Genomic DNA, 26,350 nt, shown 5'->3' with positions numbered 1-26,350 from the left:
AACTACCATCAGAGAATATTACAAACACCTCTACGCAAATAAACTAGAAAATCTAGAAGAAATGGATAAATTCCTCGACACATACACCCTCCCAAGACTGAACCAGGAAGAAGTTGAATCTCTGAATAGACCAATAACAGGAGCTGAAATTGTGGCAATAATCAATAGCTTACCAACCAAAAAAAGTCCAGGACCAGATGGGTTCACAGCCGAATTCTACCAGAGGTACAAGGAGGAGCTGGTACCATTCCTTCTGAAACTATTCCAATCAATAGAAAAAGAGGGAATCCTCCCTAACTCATTTTATGAGGCCAGCATCTTCCTGATACCAAAGCCTGGCAGAGACACAACAAAAAAAGAGAATTTTAGACCAATATCCTTGATGAACATTGATGCAAAAATCCTCAATAAAATACTGGCAAACAGAATCCAGCAGCACATCAAAAAGCTTATCCACCATGATCAAGTGGGCTTCATCCCTGGGATGCAAGGCTGGTTCAATATATGCAAATCAATAAATGTAATCCAGCATATAAACAGAACCAAGGACAAAAACCACATGATTATCTCAATAGATGTAGAATAGGCCTTTGACAAAATTCAACAACCCTTCATGCTAAAAACTCTCAATAAATTAGGTACTGATGGGACATATCTCAAAACAATAAGAGCTGTTTATGACAAACCCACAGCCAATATCATACTGAATGGGCAAAAACTGGAAGCATTCCCTTTGAAAACTGGCACAAGACAGGGATGCCCTCTCTCACCACTTCTATTCAACATAGTGTTGGAAGTTCTGGCCAGGGCAATTAGGCAGGAGAAGGAAATCAAGGGTATTCAATTAGGAAAAGAGGCAGTCAAATTGTCCCTGTTTGCAGATGACATGATAGTATATCTAGAAAACCCCATTGTCTCAGCCCAAAATCTCCTTAAGCTGATAAGCAACTTCAGCAAAGTCTCAGGATACAAAATCAATGTACAAAAATCACAAGCATTCTTATACATCAATAACAGACAGAGAGCCAAATCATGAGTGAACTCCCATTCACAATTGCTTCAAAGAGAATAAAATACCTAGGAATCCAACTTACAAGGGATGTGAAGGACCTCTTCAAGGAGAACTACAAACCACTGCTCAAGGAAATAAAAGAGGATACAAACAAATGGAAGAACATTCCATGCTCATGGGTAGGAAGAATCAATATCATGAAAATGGCCATCCTTCCCAAGGTAATTTACAGATTCAATGCCATCCCCATCAAGCTACCAATTACTTTCTTCACAGAACTGGAAAAAACTACTTTAAAGTTCATATGGAACCAAAAAAGAGCCCGCATCGCCAAGTCAATCCTAAGCCAAAAGAACAAAGCTGGAGGCATCACACTACCTGACTTCAAACTATACTACAAGGCTACAGTAACCAAAATAGCATGGTACTGGTACCAAAACAGAGATATAGATCAATGGAACAGAACAGAGCCCTCAGAAATAATGCCACATATCTACAACTATCTGATCTTTGACAAACCTGACAAAAACAAGCAATGGGGAAAGGATTCCCTATTTAATAAATGGTGCTGGGAAAACTGGCTAGCCATATGTAGAAAGCTGAAACTGGATCCCTTCCTTACACCTTATACAAAAATCAATTCAAGATGGATTAAAGACTTAAATGTTAGACCTAAAACCATAAAAACCCTAGAAGAAAACCTAGGCATTACCATTCAGGACATAGGCATGGGCAAGGACTTCATGTCTAAAACACCAAAAGCAATGGCAACAAAAGCCAAAATTGACAAATGGGATCTAATTAAACTAAAGAGCTTCTGCACAGCAAAGGAAACTACCATCAGAGTGAACAGGCAACCTACAAAATGGGAGAAAATTTTCACAACCTACTCATCTGACAAAGGGCTAATATCCAGAATCTACAGTGAACTCCAACAAATTTACAAGAAAAAAACAAACAACCCCATCAAAAAGTGGGCGAAGGACATGAACAGACACTTCTCAAAAGAAGACATTTATGCAGCCAAAAAACACATGAAAAAATGCTCACCGTCACTGGCCATCAGAGAAATGCAAATCAAAACCACAATGAGATACCATCTCACACCAGTTAGAATGGCAATCATTAAAAAGTCAGGAAACAACAGGTGCTGGAGAGGATGTGGAGAAATAGGAACACTTTTACACTGTTGGTGGGACTGTAAACTAGTTCAACCCTTGTGGAAGTCAGTGTGGCAATTCCTCAGGGATCTAGAACTAGAAATTCCATTCGACCCAGCCATCCCATTACTGGGTATATACCCAAAGGACTATAAATCATGCTGCTATAAAGACACATGCACACGTATGTTTATTGCCGCATTATTCACAATAGCAAAGACTTGGAACCAACCCAAATGTCCAACAATGATAGACTGGATTAAGAAAATGTGGCACATATACTCCATGGAATACTATGCAGCCATAAAAAATGATGAGTTCATGTCCTTTGTAGGGACATGGATGAAATTGGAAATCATCATTCTCAGTAAACTATCGCAAGAACAAAAAACCAAACACCGCATATTCTCACTCATAGGTGGGAATTGAACAATGAGAACACATGGACACAGGAAGGGGAACATCACACTTCGGGGACTGTTGTGGGGTCGGGGGAGGGGGGAGGGATAGCATTGGGAGATATACCTAATGCTAGATGACGAGTTAGTGGGTGGAGCACACCAGCATGGCACATGTATACATATGTAACTTACCTGCACATTGCGCACATGTACCATAAAACCTAAAGTATAATAATAATAATAATAATAATAATAATAAAAGAAAAAAATAATAATAAAATAAAAATGTATTGCCAAGAGAAAAAAAAGAAAATTGAGCCTATTTTAATATGTAAAATTATGTTACAGCATGTTAGCATCCATGAATATGTGTATGTATAGTATTTCAGATATGACAGCTAAAGGCTCAGTTTGTTAGTGTTTCTATTTGCCATAACTCTTTATAATGTAAGATTTCACATCTCTGGACTGAAGTTTTCGGTGTTAAGTAAACTTCATTAAAATAAAAGATTTATTAAAAAAAAAAACACCCCATTAAAACATTCTCTAAAGAAAAAAATAATAATAATAAAAAAATAAAAATTCAAAAAAATTAGTCGACATGGTGACAGGGACCTGTAGTCCCAGCTACTCAGGAGGCTGAGGCAGGAGAATGGTGTGAACCTAGGAGGCAGAGCTTGCAGTGAGCCGAGGTAGTGCCACTGCACTCCAGCTTGAGTGACAGAGCGAGACTCCGTCTCAAAAAAAAAAAGAAAGAAAGAAATACAAAATTAGCCAGGCATGGTGGCGCGGGCCTGTAATCCCAGCTACCCAGTAGGCTGAGGCAGAAGAATGGCTGAAATCCAGGCGGCAGAGGTTGCAGAGAGCTGAGATCGTGCCACTGAACTTCAGCCTGGGCAACAGAGCGAGACTCCGTCTCAAAAAACAAAACAAAAACAAAAAACAAAGAAAAACTGATAAAACATGTGGGCCCCTAAAATTTGAACATTTAAATGCAAGACTGGGTTAAAATATCTTTAAAACATATAAAAAATGTACAAAGAGCAGAGGTGTGAGAATACGCTAAAAAATACATAAGGGGAGTGAGAGCAAGATAGTGGTCCTCCTTCCCTGCTCTCATTTTGATTTCATCCCTGGCTTTTCATAATGGAAAGAGGGTAGATATGCATCTAGGTCTAGGATTACAACTATAAGTGTTTATTTGTTTCTTTGTTGAGACAGAGTCTCACCCTGTCACCCAGGCTGGAATGTAGCGGTGCAGTCTCGGCTCACTGCAACCTCCGCCTCCCGGGCTTAAGTGATTCTCCTGCCACAGCCTCCCCAGTATTACAGGCACCTGCCACCACGACTAGCTAATTTTTGTATTTTTTGTGGAGACAAGATTTCACCATGTTGGCCAGGCTAGTCACCCCTAACCTCAAGTGATCTGCCTGCCTCGGCCTCCCAAAGCACTGGGATTACAAGCATGAGCCACTGTGCCCGGCCTGGATTGCAACTATTTTAAGACCATATTCCGCACAAGTGCTTTTTTTTTTTTTAATTTTTGAGACGGAGTCTCACTGTGTCACGCAGGCTGAGTGCAATGGCATGATCTCGGCTCAATGCAACCTCCACCTCCCGGTTCAAGCGATTCTCCTGCCTCAGCTTCCCAAGTAGTTGGAACTACAGGATCCGCCACAACGCCTGGCTAATCTTTTGTATTTTTAGTAGAGATGGGGTTTCACCATGTTGGCCAGGCTGGTCTCCAACTCCTGACCTCAGGTGATCCGCCCAACTCAGCCTCCCAAAGTGCTGGGATTATAGGCGTGAGCCACCGCACCTGGCCACAAGTGCTATTTTATTAAATACTTCTGTGGTCCCGTTGCCCCAGACAAAAAGAAAAAAGGAAAAAAGAAAGGGGAAGCCATTATTCAGGGCCGGTAAAGGGTTTATCTAGCTTTGTGGTGTAAAAGAACCTGTAATAATTAATTTAATAATACTTAATATTTAATAAATTTAATAAATGTATTAATATTTAACAATCTTTAATGGATTTAATAAATTTATTAATATTCAGCAATATTTAATAAAATTAATCCACCGTCTAGCCCTTACATCAAAACACCAAGGACAACTAGGCCCTCCTACCTCCTCGCAGCTTCAACTAGATAAATGCAAACATGTTGGCTCATGCCTGTAATCCCGGCACTTTGTTTTTTCTTTTTTTTTTTGAGTCGGAGTCTCATTCTGTCACCCAGGCTGGAGTGCAGTGGTGTAATCCCAGTTCACTGCAACCTCCGCCTCCAGGTTCAAGCAATTCTCCTGCCTCAATCTCCTGAGTAGCTGGGACTGCAGGCACATGCCAACACGCCCGGCTAATTTTTTGTATTTTTAGTAGAGACAGGGTTTCACCATGTTGCCCAGGCTGGTGTCGAACTCTGAGCTCAAGTGATCCACCTGCCTTGGCCTCCCAAAGTGCTGGGATTATAGGCATGAGCCACCGTATTTGGCAATCCCAGCACTTTGGAAAGCCAAGGTAAGAAGATCACTTGAGTCCGGGAGTTCGAGACCAGCCTGGACAACATGGGGGAGACGCTGTCTCTACAAAAAAATAAAAAATTAGCTGGGCTTGGTGGCATAGACTTGTGATCCCACACTTACTTGGGAGGCTGAGGTGGGAGGATCACTTGAGCCTAGAGGGTTGAGGCTGCAGTGAGCTACAATTCTGCCACTTGACTCCAGCCCAGAAAACAGGATGAGACCTTGTCTCTTAAAAAGATAGGCCAGGCATGGTGGCTCACGCCTGTAATCCCAGCACTTTGGGAGGCCGAGGCGGGTGGATCACGACCATCCTGGCTAACACAGTGAAACCCCATCTCTACTAAAAATACAAAAAATTAGCCGGGCGTGGTGGCGGGCACCTATAGTCCCAGCTACTCGGGAGGCTGAGGCAGGAGAATGGCATGAACCTGGGAGGTGGAGCTTGCGGTGAGCTGAGATCGCAGCACTGCACTCCAGTCTGGGTGACAGAGCAAGACTCCATCTCAAAAAAAAATAAATAAATAAAATAAAATAAAAAGATAAATGCAAATTTGAATCACCTACAGAGTTAAAAGGCCACAAATGTTCCAATGTTAGCAGGGAGTCTAGGAGGGAAGAAGCCTCCACGTCTGTCCCAGTCAACCCAACTAAGAGAAAGAGGTTGGCAGCCAGAGGAACAGGTAAGGCAAGCCTTCATTTGAGACCATCAGCTTCTGCAGAAAAAATATTCCATGGTCATGGGATGACCTGACTGACTGATGCAAACTGTCCATACAGCTAGTTTATCTTTGCCTCCTCTCTTGAGCCAAAATGTATTGGAAGTGAATGCCATATGAGACCTATCCCTGCCCTCCTCATCATACACGCTTTTTAGGAGAGCCCACACTAGCTGATGACTCTGGAATTCTGGTTACCATGAGTCTGGATATGACGTCGCTGAGCTCTGTCTTTCCAACTACCTTTTAGACATCTCTGCCTGGATGTCCTGAGCATCGTGTGTCCAAAGGTGAATTCCTTCTCCCTGGCAACGTGTGTTCTCTGTATCTCCACTTTCCCTGTCTCAATAAATGGCACTGCCATGCACCAAGATACCTGAACCAGAAACCTGAAGGGCATCCTACAGTCCTCCTTCTGCCCTACTACTATTTCTATTCACCGTGTCAACAATAAGCTGTCCTTGATATTTTATCTCCTAAATACCTCTCAAAACCTCACTTCCCTTTCATATTCACTGGCACCCCTTTTTCAGCATCTCATCACTCATTCAACAATATTTAATGAGTATAAAGCATTTATTCTGTTTTAAAACAGAACAAAAACAGTGTGATCTTTGTTTTCTGGTGGCTCAACAATTACTTATTTTTTTCTTTCTTTCTTTTTTTTTTTCCTGAGATGGAGTGTTGCTCTGTCGCCCAGGCTGGAGTACAGTGGCGCGATCTCAGCTCACTGCAACTTCCGCCTCCCAGATTCAAGCAATTCTCCTGCCTCAGCCTCCCAAGTAGCTGGGATTACAGCTACGCACCACCACACCTGGTTAATTTTTGTATTTTTAGTAAAGACGGGATTTCACCATGGTGGCCAGGCTGGTCTCGAACTGCTGACCTCGTGATCCACCCACCTCACCCTCCCAAAGTGTTAGGATTACAGGCATGAGCCATGTCTCTTATCATTCATTCCCTAAACCATACCTCCTCAAAATTTAAATTAGATCATTTAATTCAGGGGTCAGTACACTTTTTCTATACAAACCAGATAGTAAATATTTTAGGCTTCTGGGCCATATGTGCTCTGTTGAAACTACTCAAGTCTGCTCTTGTAACATTAAAAACAGCCATGGACAATATGTACATCCATGGGTGATACTGTGTTCCAATATGGTTTATTCATAAAAATAGGCACCAGGCCAGATTTGACCCATGGGCCACAGTTTGCCAACACCTGATTTAATCGCAATGCTTCTTACTCCATTGGAATTAATCCAGAATCCTTTCCATGGCCTAGAAGGCGCTCCATCCTCATCTGAGTATTACTTGCTCCTCCAGGCTCCACTATGCTCCAGCCACCCTGACCATCTTTACGGTGCTTAAACACCGTGCCAAGTCCGTTCACATCTCAGGTCCCTGCACCTGATGTCCTACCCATCACAAACCACTCTGCCCAGATCTTCTTTGAGCTGCCTCATCTCAAATGTCACCTCCTCAGAGAGGTCTTCACTGCCCACCCCAATAGGTCAGTGCCCATCCCAAAGCCCAAACATTCCAACTCCCATAGCTCTATTTATTTTCTTCAAATTACTTATCACCATCTGAAAAAATATCATTTGTGGCACGTATATAGTCTGCTTCCCCACCAGCACACCACCACTAGAACAGAAGCTCCCCAAGAACAGAGACTGTCTTACTCATTCTCCCCCAAGTTCCCAGCACCTAGATCTGTGCCTGGCACTTAGCAGGGGCTCAAAAAATATCTGTTATCTAAACTGTTATTGCCTCTAGTCTCACTCCCTCCAACTCACTGGTATCCTCATTACCACTAGTGATCTTTCAAAAATACAAATGGGGCCAAATACGTTGGCTCACGCCTGTAATCGCAGCACCTTGGGAGACTGAAGTGAGAGGATCACGTGAACCCAGGAGGCTGCAGTGAGCCATGATCACACCACTGCACCCCAGCCTGGGATACAGAGGGAGACCCTGTCTTAAAAAAAAAAAAAAAAAAAATTGTACTGTATGGTGGTGCACACCTGTAGACCCTACTACTTGAGTGGCTGAGGCAAGAGGATCACTGAGCCCAGGAGTCTGAGGTTACAATGAGCTATGATTGCACCACTGCATTCAAGCCTGGGCAACAGAACAAGACTCTGTCTCAAAAACTAGAAAAAGTGGGCTAGTAACAGTGACTCATGCCTGTAATCCCAACACTTTGGGAGGCCGAGGTGGATGGATCACCTGACATCAGGAGTTCAAGACCAGCCTGGCCAACGTGGGTGAATCCTCATCTCTACCAAAAATACAAAAATTAGCTAGGTGTGGTGGCGCATGCCTGTAATCCCAGATACTCAGGAGGCTGAGACAAGAGAATCACTTGAACTCGGGAGGCAGAGTTCGCAGTAAGCTGAGATCCTGTCACTGCACTCCAGCCTGGAAGCCTGGGTGACACAGCGAGACTCCATCTCAAAAGAAAAAATAAAATACAAATGAATCACTGAATCATGTCACTCTCCTGCTTAAAGTATTTCCATGGCTCCCCACTGGCTTTAAGATACAAACGCAAATTATGTGGCAAGATCACTACAGTTCTTATCACACCTTCCCACACTCTCCCAGTAGTAGACTGTGAGCTCTAAGTGGCAAGGACCAACTCCTGTTTATCTTTTTATCTCAAGTGGTCAGCACAGTACCGGAACACTGTTGGTGTTCCATAAATGGAGAATGAAATCAATCAACATTAGTACAACAACTAGCACAATGCACAAATCTAATGCAGTAACTCAGTTAAGTACCCAATTTAAAAGCAATGAAGCAAGATTTTGCACAACTCTTTCCTTTCTTTTTTTTCCCCCACTGAGGCACAGTCTTGTTCTGTTGCCCAGGCTGGAGTACAGTGGCATGATTTCCACTCACTGAAACCTCCACCTCCTGGATTCAAGCAATTCTCCTGCCTCAGCCTCCCGAGTAGCTGGGATTATAGGCAAGCACCACCACACCTGGCTAATTTTTGTATTTTTAGTACAGATGGGGTTTCACCATGTTGGCAGGGCTGGTCTCGAACTCCCGACCTCGTGATCCGCCTGCCTCAGCCTCGCAAAGTGCTGGGATTACAGGTGTGAGCCACCACACCCGGCCTCTTTCTTTTCTTTGGAAGTTATTTGGGTGGGGGCTATGTTTATAACTCTGAATCTGACTTTGGATTTTGTCACCAAGATTTTACCTGGCAGGCAGTCACTCACTACTTTCCATAAGAATGGAGGGGCCGGGCGCGGTGGCTCATGCCTGTAATCCCAGCACTTTGGGAGGCCCAGGCGGGTGGATCACGAGGTCAGGAGATCAAGACCATCCTGGCTAACACAGTGAAACACCGTCTCTACTAAAAATATAAAAAATTAGCCGGGCCTGGTGGCGGGCGCCTGTAGTCCCAGCTACTGGGGAGGCTGAGCCAGAAGAATGGCGTGAACCCAGGAGGCAGAGATTGCCCTGAGCCGAGATCGCGCCATGCACTCCAGCCTGGGCGACAGAGCGAGACTCCATCTCAAAAAAAAAAAAAAAAAAAAAAGAATGGAGGGAGGAGGCAGGGAGAGAAGTCACGCAAATCTATCATGCTGTTTCACACTGATTGACTTGTAAAAGGGTTAGGAAAGGAGACCTAACATGCAGCCTAAAATGCAACTTAGGGATTCTCCATAGATTCCAAGTGTCTACATTCTCCTTGTCATCTATTAGCAAAGAGAACGCAATGCTGGCTGTTTTGCTGTATAAAATAATCTAAGAGATTCAGGAAATTTCTTCAGAATGGTCTCACCAATAGAATGGGAATTGTTACTTCTGGAAGAATTTCCATTAGCCCTTTGAAATCCTTCAACATTCATTAAGGCCAAAGAGTTCTCACCTAATTTAATCTGATGGGTATGTGAACAGAGTCTTTCTAGGGAATACAGACTCCCAAATTCTTCAGCTGGGAAGTAAGGAGGGAAGTTATTACTCAAAATCAAAGGGAAATGAAAAGAGGCCAACCTAGAATGTCATTATTCTTTCTTGGGTTGGAGAAATGGGTTCCAGAGTCACTCTGTGACCTTTATTACATGACCTCCTTATTAGCATCTAAAAGCTACCAGTGTTGAATGCAGCCAGCTAGGTTCTCTTCTAATGTAACAAAATCTGCTTCAGCAAAGCTTATGTGGAGCCATCTCCAGACTCCAGAAATAATAGGCTATAAATTACTGGATCTCCCGTTTGATATAATGAAGTATAAGCACAGTCCTGCATGACCCCTCTACATACTACTCTGAGTGGCTTGAAGTGAATTTGACACAAGAACTGGAGCGAGCGCAAAGCAGAGCTAGATCCAGGATTAATGCACTTGAGCCTACTCCTCACTACTCAACTATAAGTTCAGTTCCAGAACCCAAGAAGTGGGTGGGAAACAAGGCTCCTGGCTTTTTCCCTAGTGTCTGCATCTCTTTCACATTTCTTATCTCCTTGCAAAGAAACTAAACAGGTTCAACTAGAATAATTAAATGATTAAATCCTATACAGAGAATCTCCAGAGATTCACAAAACTTCACTCAAGATTGTTACACAGACAACCCTGATGATGACTTGATGCACCAGTGATCTACAATATTTGGGATCATTCCAAATTCCCACCAAGGATCCGCCTATATCAACATGGGAGCCAAGGACCAACCATTCAAATGGGCCCTGCTGCCAAGCCTTTTTAATAATGCCATCTCTTCATATTGTTCCATTTAACAAAACTGCTGCCCATCATCTATCCTTAAGTCCCTTTGCCAATGGTACAGAGCCAGAGTACGCTACTCCCTAGCAGGAAATCAACAGGATGACCTGCTAAACAGCATTCAGAAAATGCTGAGACCCATGAATTACAATAGGAAAGAAAAGACAGAGAATTAGTCAGCCAGGTACATGCTGTGCCAAAAATGCACTACAACCCCCACCCAATTCTGCCTAATCCTAGCTGGAATGATAGCAACCTGATGGACAGGCCTATAAGATCTCAAACTAAAACAGAAACTTCTGAACTGGGTTCTTTAGAACCCAGGAAGCAGCAGTAAATCATTAAAGAACAGATAAGATCTTGATGAGGTGAGGAAGGGTTTCAGATAAATGGAATGCTGGTAGAACACAGGGCCCAAAGGAGCAAAAGTTAACTAAACCCAGGTAGAACCTTGTTTACTAAAGTATTAGGCAACTAATACTCTACAAGGTAACTTGTTTATTAGAGTATTAGAATAGGGGCAACTATTCTAACCGGAGAAACTGGCTCCAGTGAGGGTGGGTTGGCAATCCAAGGTATGACATGCATAGGGCTGGCAAAATTCAGGGTGACTGGAGCAAAAGCTTCAGAACCAGAAAGACCACATCTGGGGTAGAGCACAAAACTCTCAAGAGATGAGTCTTTGTAAGAGTGAGGCAGAACTACATGGCACTTTTAGGAGATCTGCTGATGCCCAGCAAGAGCATACTGGCTGTAAGCAGGGATGCAGGCGAGGAGGTTCACAAAAGTGATTCAGTCCAAGAGCCCAAACTGTGTTCTCTACTAAAAGGAATCAAGGCCCCCTGGAGAAATGGCTGACTCCACACATAGTGCAGTATATAGATCCTGGAACATCTTTTTTGTCAGAAAGCAAGGAAGCCATCAAAGTCCAGCAGGATCATATCAAGAAGACATGAGAGTCAACTTGAAGAGATAATTATTAACCTAGATGAGACAATGTAAGTATCCAAAACAATTAATAAATAATGACTGCAATGGCCTGAAATACATCAAATGCAAACAATAATCTATGAGTTCATGATGATATTTAGAAAAAAAAAAAACTATTGGTCACTGAAGTGTATAAGTTACTAGGTCACTGACTCATTATTCTGAAAAGTGACTTAAAATGGGAGGTGGGGTGGAGAATCATGTATTTATCCAGTTTTTCCTGTACAAACATAAATGTTTACGGAGACTGAAACAGATGAAACAAGTCTGGCAAAATGGAGACAACTGCTTAATCTGGGGGTTGGGTACATGGAGGTTCATTTATTTCTTTTGGGTATATTTGAACCCCCTCCAAAAAAAGTACAAGACAATGTAAGCTAAGCAGCTTAGGGTTTAGGCAAGGTTTCTGCCTACAAAAGACACTAGGATATGAGGGGTAGTTTTAGCCCTGATGGGCTGAGCCAACTGGAGGTATATAGGGAGGTACTAAATTGCAGTGGTATCATGTTGCCCAGCACTTCATCTAGAATTCTAGATCCTAGGTCTGCTTGGTAGCAGGTTTCCTAGGTGGTGGATCTGAGGCTATCTATCTATAGAACTTCCTTTGCAGTCATAATTGGCTCGGAAACTACAAAAGGGCTTGCTCTTGAAAATGGAGCCTGTCTTTGTCCATTTCATGCTGCTATAAAAGAATGCCACAGACTGCATAACTTGGAAGGGAAGGGAGGGGAGGGGAGGGGAGGGGAGGGGAGGGGAAGGGAGGGGAGGGGAGGGAGGAGGTAAAGGGAGGGAGGGGAAGGGAGGGAGGGAGGAAGGAAGGGAGGGAGGGGAAAGGGAAGGGAAAAAGGAAAAGGGAAGGGGATGGGAAGGGGAAGGGAAAAAGAAGGGAGGGGCAAAAGGAAGGGGAAGGGAAGGAGAACAGGAAGGGAAGGGAAAAAAGGGAAGAGAAGGGAAGGGGAAAGGAAGGGAAGGGAAAAAAGGGAAGAGAAGGGAAGGGGAAAGGAAGGGAAGGGGAAGAAAAAGGGAAGGGAAAGAAAAGGGAAGGGGAAGGGAAGGGAAGAGGAAGGGAAGGGGAAGGGGAAGAGAAGGGGAAGGGAAGAAAAGGGGAAAAGGAAGGGGAAGGGAAAGGGAAGAGAAAAAATATATTTCTTACAGTTCTGGAGGCTTGGAAGTCCAAGTTTGAGGGGCCTGCATCTGGTGAGGGTCTTCTTGCTGCATCTTCCCATGGCAGAAGGCAGAAGGACAAGAGAGTGCGAGAAAGCAAGAGGGCAAGAGGGGCTGAACTCTCTTTTACAATAAGCCCACTCTTGTGTTACTAATCTATTACCACAATAACAACTTTAATTCATTCATTAGGGCTCTCTTATTAGGCCCCACATCTCAACTGTTGCATTGAGGATTGAGTTTCCAGCACATAAACTTTGGGGGACACATTTAAACCATAGCAGAGCCTTTATGTAAATTCAACCAAGAGGAGATTGGAAAATCAAAGACATGAGAAAGACAGCAAGGGTGAGCAGAGAAGTATGTGCAGGTTAAGGGAAAAAGTCACAATGAATCCTCTAGCGCAGACTATCAAAAGCACCTAAAAAACATCTCATTAACTCCCCAAACTCACCTCCACCCACATCTAAAAAGCCACACACAGCACCACCAAAGGCAGCACAATGAGAACTGCATTCTCCTCAACAGATGAGCTGTGAGTATCCAGACAGACAACCGACCTCAACAGCTCCAGAACAGCCCTAGGACAGCTCCTCCCTAACCACCACTCAAGTAACCAGCTGAAAAAGTATTCAGGAAACCTGCATCCTGACACACCACTACCAAACAACTTAAACAGCAAAGAACAACCCATTTAAACAGCAATGCCAGCTGCCAGGAAAAGTGGGGACAATAAGTAGAGGAAAAGCAGACTCCTTGAGGTCCGCCAAGACCCAGTCTCTCAGCATCAGCATTTTCAAATGTAGAATCCATACACCCCTGGGGCCTGTGGAGCTCCACGAGGGATGTTGTCCTCAAAGATAAATGAGCAGGCAAGCTGGCCAGAAAACCACTCAGGGTATTACTCTTTAAAATATCTTTATAGAGTCAAACAGGAATGAGACTACAGGATATGTGTATTCCCAACAGATTCTGAGAATGATGTCACTATCCCTTTCAAGATGTGTTTAACACTTTGCGGTCACTTGTAGTCCTGCCACTGAGTGCCAGTGCTTTCTAATTTGAACTCATTCCAGCTCACGCTGACCCTAGCTCCCTGGAACTGGTTACCATTAGCCAAGACTGTCATCCATCCTTTCAAAGAGTCCTAAAAACAGCTCTTCACCTACTCATCCAAGACAAGTAAAAATGTGTGCCAAAGAAATGGGGAAAAAAGATTCAGAGAGAGAATACAATTAACATACTACCAAGAGAGCAAAAAGTGAAGGGAGAGGAAAAACTAGGAAAATCATGTGTGGGCTCACACCTATTTCCAAAGCTGGGCTGATATCCTTTTGCTTTTGTCTAAATGAGGCACCAACTTTAAACTGCTACTAGAAAAAAAAAAAAAGAGAGAGAGAGAAAGAGAGAAAGAAAGAAGCAGGCCTAGGCCGGGCCCAATGGCTCATGCCTGTAATCCCAGCACTTCGCGAGGCCAAGGCGGGTGGATCACCCAAGGTCAGGAGTTGGAGACCAGCCTGGCCAACATGGTGAAACGTCATCTCTACTAAAAATTTTTTAAAAATTGCCAGACGTGGTGGCGCATGCCTGTAATCTCAGCTACTTGGGAAGCTGAGGTAGGAGAATTGCTTGAACCCGGTAGGCGGAAGTTGCAGTGAGCTGAGGTAGTGCCACTGCACTCCAGCCTGGGCAACAAGAGTGAAACTCCATTTCAAAAAAAAAAAGTAGGCCCAAATCTTAAAGTAAAACTTATTGTCTAATAAAAATTGGTGAGAATTCCATTCCCTGGTTACTTACCCCATAGGCTGAAGAGCTGCCTCTGCCTCTAAGGATCAGAGCATTCTGTGTTTGATGGCAGAACCTATGTTCGAATGCAGCACAATCCCTGACAAGTGAGAAGAACATCAGGGTGAGTTATCCTGACCTTGAGATTGCTTCTCTAGCTCTTTCATTTAAAAAAATATATAAGAACCAAGAAGGAGATCTCCTCTTGCCACCTGAGTTCTTTGAACTCAGCTACTCAAGGTCCATTTTGTCGAGATCAAGGGCTCCCATGAGTGACTGTGAGGCAGATATGATCACTCAGAGGGTGAAAGGTAACCTAATAAAACCTGAAGACGTGAAAGGAGAACATAGCTGCTGCTCAGAAACTCCACTAGCCCATCCTGAAAAGAAATCATCTACAAACAGTAATTCCCAGTTTCCAATTCTAGGCCTTATAGTTTGGTTGAGTGTCCCTAAACTTTTCTGGTTTTTTGTTTCTTTGTTTTGTTTGTTTGCTTTTGGAGACAGAGTCTTGCTCTATCCCCCAGGCTAGAGTGTAGTGATGCAATCTCGGCTCACTGCAACCTCCACCTCCTGGGTTCAAGCGATTCTCACATCTCAGCCTCCCAAGTAGTTGGGATTACAGGTACACACCACCACACCCAGATGATTTTTGCATTTTTAGTAGAGATGGGGTTTCCACATGTTGGCCAGAGTGGTCTTGAACTCCTGACCTCAGGTGATCCACCTGACTCAGCCTCCCAAAGTGCTGGGATTACAGGCATGAGCCACCACATCTGGCCTTCTGCTCTTTCTTATTTTGCCCACCTAATGTAAGAAAACTAAGCTAAAATAAATTTTGTAACCAAACCAAAAGGAAGCTCTCTGGGAGGTATGGCTACTATACTCAGAGACCTGAACTATCCTTGACCCAAAAATGGCTATCTGGAAGTCAGCATCCTCAGAGTACATTTCAGATGCAAACTAGAATACTTCAGTGTAAACTAAGAAAGTCCAGAGCCTTTGCTTGAGTAAAACTAGATGCAGCAAACCCATGGGCTTCATGCATGATTGGTATTGTAAGACAAGCCACAGGGAGAATTAAATATGACACCTTCGGCTGGGTGCAGTGGCTCATGCCTGTAATCCCACCACTGTGGGAGGCCAAGGCAGGCAGATCACCTTAGGTCAGGAGTTCAAGACCAGCACGGCCAACATGGTGAAACCCTGTCTCTACTAAAAATACAAAAATTAGCCTGGCGTGGTGGTGGGCGCCTATGAGCCCAGCTACCCGGGAGGCTGAGGCAGGAGAATCGTTGAAGTTCAAGTGAATCAGGAAAATCACTTGAACTCAGGAGGCAAAGGTTCCAGTGAACCAAGATCACACCACTGCACTCCAGCCTGGATGACAACAAAACTCCGTCTCAAAAAAAAAAAGATATATGTGTGTGTGTGTGTGTGTGTGTGTGTGTGTGTGTGTATGTGTGTGTATATATATGTGTATATACATACACACACGCACACATATACACACACATATATATACACATATATATAAAAAACACCTTCTTGACCTATGATCAAAGTTCCTTCTAAACTCAATTTGGGGCACCATATATCACAAACCAGATGGCAAGAAATTAAATAAATTTTAGTTGTTTTCATGCCATCCCAATCACATCTTGATCAGTTCACAAACATGTTTCAGCAAATGCTGGAGGAGTTTTTCTCTCTTTAGGAGTCCTCTCTCACTTTACCCTGCTTAATAAAAGACCTCACACACTTAGAAACAGGATAGAGACAGGCCAGCTTCAGGACATGCTGCATGGGGAGAACTGACTGTCCCAAAAAGAGAGGGCTCTATACCCCTCTGAACTCCACAAAAGACCAGCTACACACAAATGCCTGAAGTAAGGCAGTCCCCTCAGGAAAATGAACAGTTGGCGAGATCAAGACTTCTGGCCCAAAGGGCCTGCCTGCAGCTGGTCTGACCATTCATCAAAAAATCTGAATTTAAATGGAGACACATTGGACTGTCACATGCAATAAAAGAACTGAAGCAGCAAATGGTCTTGATTTGGGTTTCCTTCCACCCTACACGGCTCCAGCAAACGGAGGAGTGAGTGTGCCTGCGGTGCTCCTGACACATCTAGGGTAGTTCCTATTCACAGTGGTCAACCTTTGGGATTTTCCACACATTGCAGGGTCATTGTCGATGCCCCAGGGCAAAGTGTAGTAACCTCCACCTCCTGGGCTCAGGCAGTCCTCCTACCTCAGCCTCCTGAGTAGCTGAGACTACAGGTACATGCCACCACACCTGGCTAACTGCTAAATTGTTTTGCAGAGATGGGGTCTCCCTCTGTTGCCCAGGCGGGTCTCAAACTCCTGGCCTAAAGCCATCTTCCTGCCTCAGCCTCTCAAAGTGCTGGAATTCCAGGCATGAGCCATTGTGCCTGGTCAAGTTTAGCCGATTCTTTTACCATGCTCAATTTCCAAAAAACACAGGAGGGCAGAGGTGGGGCCTCTCATGCAGATCCTCCTTCCAGGCGTCATCTCCTAGTGACATCCTCCTCCTTCTCAGGTGTCATGAATCCCAGTAACATTATGGTGGCATCGCTAATGATAAACAATTTTCACCACCTCATCTATTTTATTACATCACTTGGAAACATATGACTTAAAGAGTGGGAAAGACTATTTAGTTTATTGATCACTGGCTGATTTATAATCAGATATAAGGGGAGATAAAATATCACAAAAAATGCTGATGAGAAGAAGAAACTTAACATTTTGACTTTGTTCAATACATTAAGTTCTTAGAGACGTAAAATAGGATAAGTAGTTCAAAAACTAAGTACACAAATTCTGCAAATAACATACAATTAGTGACCTAAGTTTGTAGTTGCCAACTGAGTAGCACCTAGAAGCTGGTCTCTGAAGACTCAGTGAGTGCCATGCACCCCGCTTCAAATCCATAGGGAGGGCAGGACTCCTAACCCAGGAGACTTGGCTTCTGTGCACTACAACTCAAAGGGTCTGTTTCAGGAGAAGATGAGGGCCCCAGGGTCAAGGGAACATGGATCCCCACTGCAGCCTTCCTTGCTCGGGACAGCCTGTGGCCCTTCCAGATGTGGTGCCTGCAGTCCCTCCTGCACCCTTAAAGTGTCACAGTGCATGCTACCTGACCAAAAGCCACAGACATTTCTGCCAGCTTAGAGAACAGTTTATTGCCATGGATTCACTCTGTGAGTATTTGTTGAGCACCTGCTTGAGAAGTGAACAGGACAGGCATGATCTGTGCTGTCAGTGCTACTGTATTGCAGTGGGAGGAAAAAGTCAGCCAGCAGCGCTTTGTGAGAAATGAAAGGAGGATGAGTCAGTGAGCCTCACGGCTGAGGTGAGACAGTGCTCACTGAAGACCTCTCCAACATGGTGACATTTAAACTGTGACACAAATAGAAATGAGAGGCACAGAAAGCCCTCAAGTAAGAGCGTTCCACAAACACCAGGCCTCAGCCCAACAGTGCCAGGAGGCTGTGATCTGAGAGGAAGAAGGGCACACAAATGACCATGGTGGCTGGCACACAGCAAGTGATCCACAGAGGGGATGCAGGAAAGCAGAGAAATGGCAGGAAGCAGCTCCCCCATGCCCCTGCAGAGCCCATCAGGGGCTGTGAGGTTTACTCCAAGTATAGTGAAAGCCACTACAGATGACAGTCCAGAGAATGACAGGCTCCACCTCCTACTTTCAATGAGACTGACCTGGCTGCGCTGTGGCATGACTCCCACTGAGCACTGGAGGGCAGTGAAGGAGGATAGGGTAGGATCTGAGCTTTCTGTTCAGGGCGGAGTCAGGAGGCCTTGCTAGGCTGGATGTGGGAAGGGAGGAAATCATACCTCAGCGTAACTCCTGGGCATCTGGCTTGGGCAGCTGGTAGACCCTGAGAGGAGCTCCTGAAAAGGGGAATGGAGACTGCCTGGGACACATGAAGTCTGAGGAGGACTCAAACAGGTAGGCAAATACAAAGGTCTAGTATGAGGGGCATCTTCAGGGCCAGAAATGAGGGTCTCAATGACACAGACAATATAATATTTTTAAGAAGTGGGCAGGGTGGGATTGTCTGTAAAGAAGACACAGTAAGAAAAAAGAAAGAGGGCTCAGGGTGAAGCTGCTGGCTGGCACTCCCCAGTGTAGAGAGGATAAGGGCAGGGGCCTCAAGAGACTGAAAATGAGACAGGGAGGAGCCAAGCAAGAGCCCACAAGGTTTGAAAATTTCCATAAAAATAGTTTTTAAAAGAGTATTGGGGAGCAGGTGACAACCACCTAGAATTCTGCTGAGAAGCAGAATAAAAGTGGGGCAGAGAGCGACTTTGGGAGGCAGAACATGTTGTAGGAAATACCAAAACTAAGTATTTGAGGTGTTGATGAAGTGTCTAAGGAGCAAGATAGAAAAGAGAGCTTCGCTGAGGCTTCATCTTCAAATGCTGCGGTGGCTGCTGTCAAAGCTCTCTCTGTTACCACAGAGCGGCACCCAGCCACAAGTACAGCCCAATAAAAAGGATTCCCAACAGTGTCACTCCTCCTGCATAAAATCCTTGACTGTACAGAAAAATGTACTCAGTAAAAAGCATATGGGCTTCCATTACCTGACTCTCTCCTCTTACGTAGGATTAAAACTTTAATAATCAGTGCATATTAAAAACGGTAAGACGGCCGGGCATGGCAGCTCACGACTATAATCCCAGCACTTCGATGGGCCGAGGCAGGCGGATCACCTGAGATCAGGAGTTCGAGACCAGCCTGACCAACATGGTGAAACCCCATCTCTACTAAAAATACAAAAATTACGCAGGCCTGGTGGCAGCTGCCTGTAATCCCAGCTACTTGGGAGGCTGAGCCAGGGAGAATTGCTCGAACCCGGGAGGAGGAGGTTGCAGTGAGCTGAGATGATGCCAGTGCACTCCAGTGTGGGTGACAGAGCAAGACTCCATCTCAAAAAAAAAAACAGCTAGCAGGTACCATTGGCTATGGGGAGACTAGGGATATGATCTTGCTGCAATCCTTCCATTTTAGTAAATCTAAACAGTGTGATTCCATTCTGTTTTATCCCCACTCCACTCCAGAGCCAAAACTAGTAAGAAAATCAATTCTATTTCTATTTCTTTCAAAACACATCTAACAATAAGAGATGATATGCACAGCTCCATACTGTAAAAGAAAAACTTCTTATGTCCTGGGTATCATAGACATTTGATGAATGCTTGTTCAGGTGACTGGTGTAGACTTCAGTAATAACCCGTTCAATGCATTATGCCAGATAAATCTTGCATCTCAAAAGTAGGACAAACATTGTTCTTTTAGTTCTGTCTACCCATAAATGCAATATTTACATGTATTTATAATGGGTTAATAAACATAAAATGAGTTTACTGTTCTAGAGAGTATTAGAATTTTGAAAACATGAATTCTCCTGTCCTAGCACATAATTAATAGTTACAGGCATATTATTTAATATGGAAGGTATCATTAAAAAATGTTAAGCATTAGGTAATTATTGCACATAATCTTCTAATCCGACTTAAGACTGAATGCCTACCTCCTGAAGCTGGTTTGTCAAGCTGTAAATCTTCATGTGTTGAATTCATAAGTTCATATCTGAAAGGTAAGAATAAACACTTAATATTCACTAGGCAATATTCAGCAAAGTAATATCCACTAGTATATATTTCACATTTAATCACCAAGGGTGGTTTTGAAAATACAAGGCAGGCTGGGCACGGTGGCTTACGCCTGTAATCCCAACACTTTGGAAGGCAGAGGCACGCAGATCACGAGGTCAGCAGTTTGAGACAAGCCTGGCCAACATGGTGGCACCCCATCTCTACTAAAATTACAAAACTCAGCCGGGCATGGTGGCAGGTGCCTGTAATCCCAGCTACTCGGGAGGCTGAGGCAGGATAATTGCCTGAACCCAGGAGGTGGAAGCTGCAGTGAGTCGAAATCATGCCACTGCACTCCAGCCTGGGTAATAGAAAGAGACTCCATCTTGGAAAAAAAAAAAATTAAGAAAAGACAATCTAGATGATTGAGCACAACTAAGTCTTCATTTGAGGTTTCTACAGAGTAACGAAACAAAATAATATGGTAAATTGTCTCATAAGCTGCTTCATGGAGCATGTGTCCTCACAAGTAAAGTGGTAACTTTGCAACCCACAGGTCTTTGAAGCATATTACAAAAATCTTAAATGGGATCCTTTAATATCACATTGCATTCAAGACTATCTTCCTCCACACAACTAGAAAAACAATCATATATTCCCACATATGCCACAAAAATCTCAGGCCTAAAAACAAGACACGGATACTATTTTCTTTAGCAAAAGTAGCAGAAAACTGTGAAAGAAAATGTCAGTTGCATGCTAGTCAGGTGTGGGCAGTGTTCACGTTTCAAAAGCTAACACTGGCATGACTGACTCAATGTTGGACCCACATATATTAAAAAGTGGAAGATGATAATACTTAAAATAGGCCAGGTGCAGTGGCTCACATCTGTAATCCCAGCACATTGGGAGGCTGAGGTAGGTGGATCACCTGAGGTCAGGAGTTTGAGACCTGACCAACATGGAGAAACCCTGTCTCTAGTAAAAATACAAAATTACCTGGGCTTGGTGGGACATGCCTGTAATCCCAGCTACTCAGGAGGCTGAGGCAGGAGAATCACTTGAACCTGGGAGGCAGAGGTTGCAGTGAGCCGAGATCACACCATTGCACTTTAGCCTGGGCAACCAGAGAGAAACTCCATCCGAAAAAAAAAAAAAAAACCCATAATATAAGTCAAACTTCAGTAAATATAACCGTAGTGGTAAATATTTGTCAACAATAAAAAAGATGTATTACTCACAAGAGAGATAAGAGTCAAATAAGAATCCAGGAGTCTTACTTTTTAATCACAAAACAAATCCTTTCCATTGCAAGTAATATCCTCTCAAGGCCAGGAATTCTGTAAGTGAATAGCCTTCCTAAAAAAAATTTCTGGTGGGGCAAAGTGGCTCACGTCTGTAATCCCAGCAATCTGGGGGGCCAAGGCGGGTGGATGATGAAGTCAGGATTACCAGACAAGCCTGGCCAACATAGTGAAACCCTGTCTTGCCCAGGCACGGTGGCTCACACCTGTAATCCCAGCACTTTGGGAGGCCGAGGTGGGTGGATCACGAGGTCAAGAGATCGAGACCATGCTGGCTAACACGGTGAAACCCCATGTCTACTAAAAGTACAAAAAATTAGCCAGGCGTGGTGGCGGGCGCCTATTGTCCCAGCTACTTGGGAGGCTGAGGCAGGAGAATGGCATGAACCCAGGAAGTGCAGCTTGCAGTGAGCCAAGATCATGCCACTGCACTCCAGCCTGGGCGACAGAGCGAGACTCCATCTCAAAAAAAAAAAAAAAAAAAAAAAAAGAAACCCCATCTTTACTAAAAATACAAAAAAATTAACCGGGCATGGTGACTTGCACCTGTAGTCCCAGCTACTCAGGACACTGAGGCAAGTGAATCACTTGAACCCAAGAGGCGGAGGTTGCGGTGAGCCGAGATTGCTCCACTGCACTCCAGTCTGGGCACAGAGCAAGACTGTGTCTCAAAAACAAAAACAAAAACAACAACAACAAAAATTCCTGGCCTGGCGTAGTGGTTCATGCCTGTAATCCCAGCACTCTGGGAGGCTGAGGCAGGAGGATCACCTGAGTTCAGCAGTTCCAGACCAGCCTGGCCAACATGGTGAAACCCCATCTCTATTAAAAATACAAAATTAGCCTGGTGTAGTGGCGGGAGCCTGTAATCCCAGGTACTCAGGAGACTGAGGCAGGAGAATCGCTTGAACCCAGGAGGCAGAGGCTGCAGCGAGCTGAGATCACAGCATTGTACTCCAGCCTAGATCATGCCATTGCACTCCAGCCTGGGCAACAAGAGTAAAAACTCCGTCGCAAAAAAAAAAAAAAAAAAAAATCCTGTGGGGAAGGCCTTCTACATAAAGATCTTCAGCTTGAGACTGGAAAAAACGGGTGGACCTTTGGCTTTTACAGCTTGAGCTATAAAGACAAAAAGAAAAAAGGGTATCATTTAAACACAACATGTAGAAAAGAATAATTACTGAATCTGTATTGCTCTTTAATTTTTATAATTTGATCTTTACTTGTTACTGTAACTGAGTCCAAAGAAAAATATTATGAGTAAAATAAAAACACCACCAAAAATGCTAATGTTCTGTTCATCAAAGTCTGCAGTGAAATATCCCATTACAGATAGGTGCAGTGACTCACACATGTAATCCCAGCACTTTGGGAGCCCAAGAAAGGTGAATCAACTGAGGTCAGGAGTTCGAGACCAGCCTGGCAAACATGGTGAATCCACGTCTCTACTAAAAATAAAAACGTAGCCGGGCAAGGTGGCAGGCACCTGTAATCCCAGCTACTCGGGAGGCTGAGGCAGGAGAATCTCTTGAACCCAGGAGGCAGAGGCTGCAGTGAGCTGAGATCACAGCATTGTACTCCAGCCTAGGCAACAAAAGCAAAACTCTATCTCAAAAAAAAAAAAAAAAAGTAAGAGAATTGTGGAGCTGATGGAGCTGAGTCCTGCTCATTGTATTTACTTTCCTAAAATAAAACAACATTACAAAAAACATATGACCGGGCGCAGTGGCTCACGCCTGTAATCCCAACACTTTGGGAGGCCAAGGTGGGAGGCTCACCTGAGGTCAGGAGTTTGAGACCAGCCTGGCCAACACGGTGAAACCCCAACTCTACTACAAATGCAAAAATTAGGCAGACCTGGTGGCAGGTGCCTGTGATGCCAGCTACTTGGGAGGCTGAGCCAGGGAGCATTGCCTGAACCTGGGAGATGGATGTTGCAGTGAGCCGAGATCACGCCACTGCACTCCAGCGTGGGCGACAGAGCAAGACTCCATCTCAAAAAAAAAAAGAAAAGAAAAGAAAAGCTAGCAGGTGCCATTTGCTATGGGGAGACTAGGGATATGATCTTGCGGCAATCCTTCCGTTTTAGTAAATCTTAACAGTGTGATTCCATTCTGTTTTGTCCCCACTTCACTCCAGGGGCAAAACAAGCAAGAAAACCAATTCTATTTCTATTTCTTTCAAAACACATCTAAACAATTAAGAGATGATATGCATGGCTCTATACTCTAAAAGGAAACATTCTTGTGTCCTGGGTTTCATGGACATTTCATGAATGCTTGTTCAGGTGACTGATGTAGACTTCAGTAATAACCTGTTCAATGCACTATGCCAGATAAATCTTGCATCTCAAAAGTAGGCCAAATTTTGTTCTTTTAGTTCTGTCTACCCATAAATGCAACATTTACATGTATTTATAATGGATTAAAAAAAGAAAATGAGTTCACTGTTTTAGAAAGTATTAGAATTTTGACAAATGAGGCCGGGCGGGGTAGCTCTGGCCTGTAATCCCAGCACTTGCGGAGGCCGACATGGGTGGATCATCTGAGGTTGGGAGTTTGAGACTAGCCTGACAAACATGGAGAAACCCCACCTCTATTAAAAATACAAAATTATCCGGGTGTGGTAGCGCATGCCTGTAATCTCAGCTACTCAGTAAGCTGAGGCAGCAGAATTGCTTGAACCCAGGAGGCAGAGGTTGCAGTGAGCCGAGATTGTGCCATTGCACTCTAGCCTGGGCAACAAGAGCAAAACTCCGTCTCAAAAATAAAAAAAAAAAATTAAAAAAAAAAAAAGAATTTTGACAACATCAATTCTCCTGTCCTGGAACATAATTAATAGTTACAAGCATATTATTTCATGTGGAAGGTACCATTTTAAAAAAACAATGTCAAGCATTAAATAATTATTGCACATAATCTTTTTTTTTTTTTTTTTTTTTGAGATGGAGTCTCACTCTGTCGCCCAGGCTGGAGTGCAGTGGCGGGATCTCGGCTCACTGTAAGCTCCGCCTCCCAGGCTCATGCCATTCTCCTGCCTTAGCCTCCCGAGTAGCTGGGACTATAGGCGCCCACCACCATGCCCGTCTAAGTTTTTGTACTTTTAGTAGAGATGGGGTTTCATCCAGTTAGTCAGGATTGTCTCGATCTCCTGACCTCATGATCCACCCACCTCGGCCTCCCAGAGTGCTGGGATTACAGGTGTGAGCCACCACGGCCGGCCTGCACATAATCTTCTAATCTGACTTAAGACTGAAGACCTACCTCCTGAAGCTGGTTTATCAAGCTGTAAATCTTCATGTCTTAAATTCATAAGTTCATGTCTGAAAGGTGAGACTACTTAATATTCACTAGGCAATATTCAGCAAAGTAACATCCACTAATACATATTTAACACTGAATCACCAAGGGTGGTTTTGAAAAGACAAGACAGGCTGGGCACGATCGCTCACACCTGTAATCCCAGCGCTTCGGGAGGCCGAGACTGGCAGATCACAAGGTCAGGAGTTCTAGACCAGCCTGGCCAACGTGGTGAAACATTGTCTCTACTAAAAATACAAAAATTAGCTGTGCGTGGTGGCAGGTGCCTGTAATCCCAACTACTCAGGAGGCTGAAGCAAGAGAATTGCTTGAACCCAGGAGGTGGAGGCTGCAGTGAGCCAAGGTCATGCCACTGCACTCCAACCTGGGTGACAGAGCAAGACTCCATCTCGGGGGAAAAAAAATTAAGAAAAGAAAAGACAATCTGGATGCTTGAGCACCACTAAAACTTCATTTGAGGTTTCTACAGAGTAACAAAACAAAATAATAATTGTAAACTATCTCACAAGGTGCTTCATGGAGCATGTGTTCTCACAAGTGACCTACTTTACAACCTACAGGTCTTTGAAGCATATTACAAAAATCTTAAATGGGATCCTTTAATATCACATTGCATTCAACACTATCTTCCTCTACACATCTAGAAAAACAATCATATATTCCCATATATGCTATAAAAATCTCAGGTCTAAAAGCAAGACATGGATACTATTATTTTTAGCAATAAGTAGCAGAAAATTGTGAAAGAAAATGTCAGTTGCATGCCAGTCAGGTGCGGGCAGTGTTCATGTTTCAAAAGCTAACACTGGCATGACTGACTCAATGCTGGACCCAAACAAATTAAAAAATGGTAGATAAAAATACATATAATATGCCGGGCGTGGTGGCTCAAGTCTGTAATCCCAGCACTTTGGGAGTCCGAGGCGTGTGGATCACAAGCTCAGGAGGTCAAGACCAGCCTAGCCAATAATGGTAAAACCCCGTCTCTGCTAAAAATACAAAAATCAGCTGGGCATGTTGGTAGGCACCTGTACTCCCAGCTACTCGGGAGGCTGAGGCAGGAGAATTGCTTAAAGCTGGGAGGTGGAGGTTGCAGTGAGCCAAGATTGCGCCACTGCCCTCCAGCCTGGGCTACAGAGCAACACTCCGTCTCAAAACAACAACAAAAAAACATAAAATAACTCAAACAATTAAATATAACCCTAGTGGTGAATGAATATTTGTCAACAATAACAAAGATATATTACTAAGAACAGAGATAGGAGTCCAACAAGAACCCAAGAGTCTTACTTTTTAATCACAAAATGAATCCTTTCCTTTGCAAGGAATTCCATAAGTAGATAGCCTTCTTAAAAAAGATTCCTGGCGGGGCGAGGTGGTTCACGCCTGTAATCCCAGCACTTTGGGAGGCTGAAGCAGGAGGATCACCTGAGGTCAGGAGTTTGAGACCCCCCTGGCCAACATGGTGAAACCCCACCTCTACTAAAAATACAAAAATTAGGCAGGCGTGGTGGTGGGTGCCTGTAATCACAGCTACTCAGGAGGCTGAGCTAGGAGAATTGCTTAAACCTGGGAGGCAGATGTTCAGTAAGCCGAGATC

The 26,350-nt window shown here is 44.0% G+C and overlaps 1 long non-coding RNA gene across 2 annotated transcripts in view; it reads right to left on the bottom strand.

The window, feature by feature from the left end:
- The window catches only part of LOC112134402 (uncharacterized), a 109,553-nt gene that overhangs the window by 71,807 nt on the left and 11,396 nt on the right, over positions 1 to 26,350 (bottom strand). The window contains exons 7-11 of one of the 2 annotated variants that reach the window (XR_008527404.2): positions 22,202 to 22,549; positions 21,126 to 21,243; positions 20,063 to 20,121; positions 14,499 to 14,586; positions 12,691 to 12,755 (exon numbers count right to left, since the gene is read on the bottom strand). This is a non-coding gene — a long non-coding RNA (uncharacterized LOC112134402). Of the gene's footprint in view, positions 1 to 12,690; positions 12,756 to 14,498; positions 14,587 to 20,062; positions 20,122 to 21,125; positions 21,263 to 21,367; positions 21,909 to 22,201; positions 22,550 to 26,350 lie in introns of those variants that run through there. The other variant, XR_010140647.1, reaches the window with a different exon arrangement.

This window comes from Pongo abelii, chromosome 6 (assembly GCF_028885655.2).
Source record: "Pongo abelii isolate AG06213 chromosome 6, NHGRI_mPonAbe1-v2.0_pri, whole genome shotgun sequence".
Taxonomy (NCBI): Eukaryota; Metazoa; Chordata; class Mammalia; order Primates; family Hominidae; genus Pongo; species Pongo abelii.
Note: the sequence above shows the minus strand (reverse complement) of the source record. Positions and strands in the feature narration are given on the sequence as shown.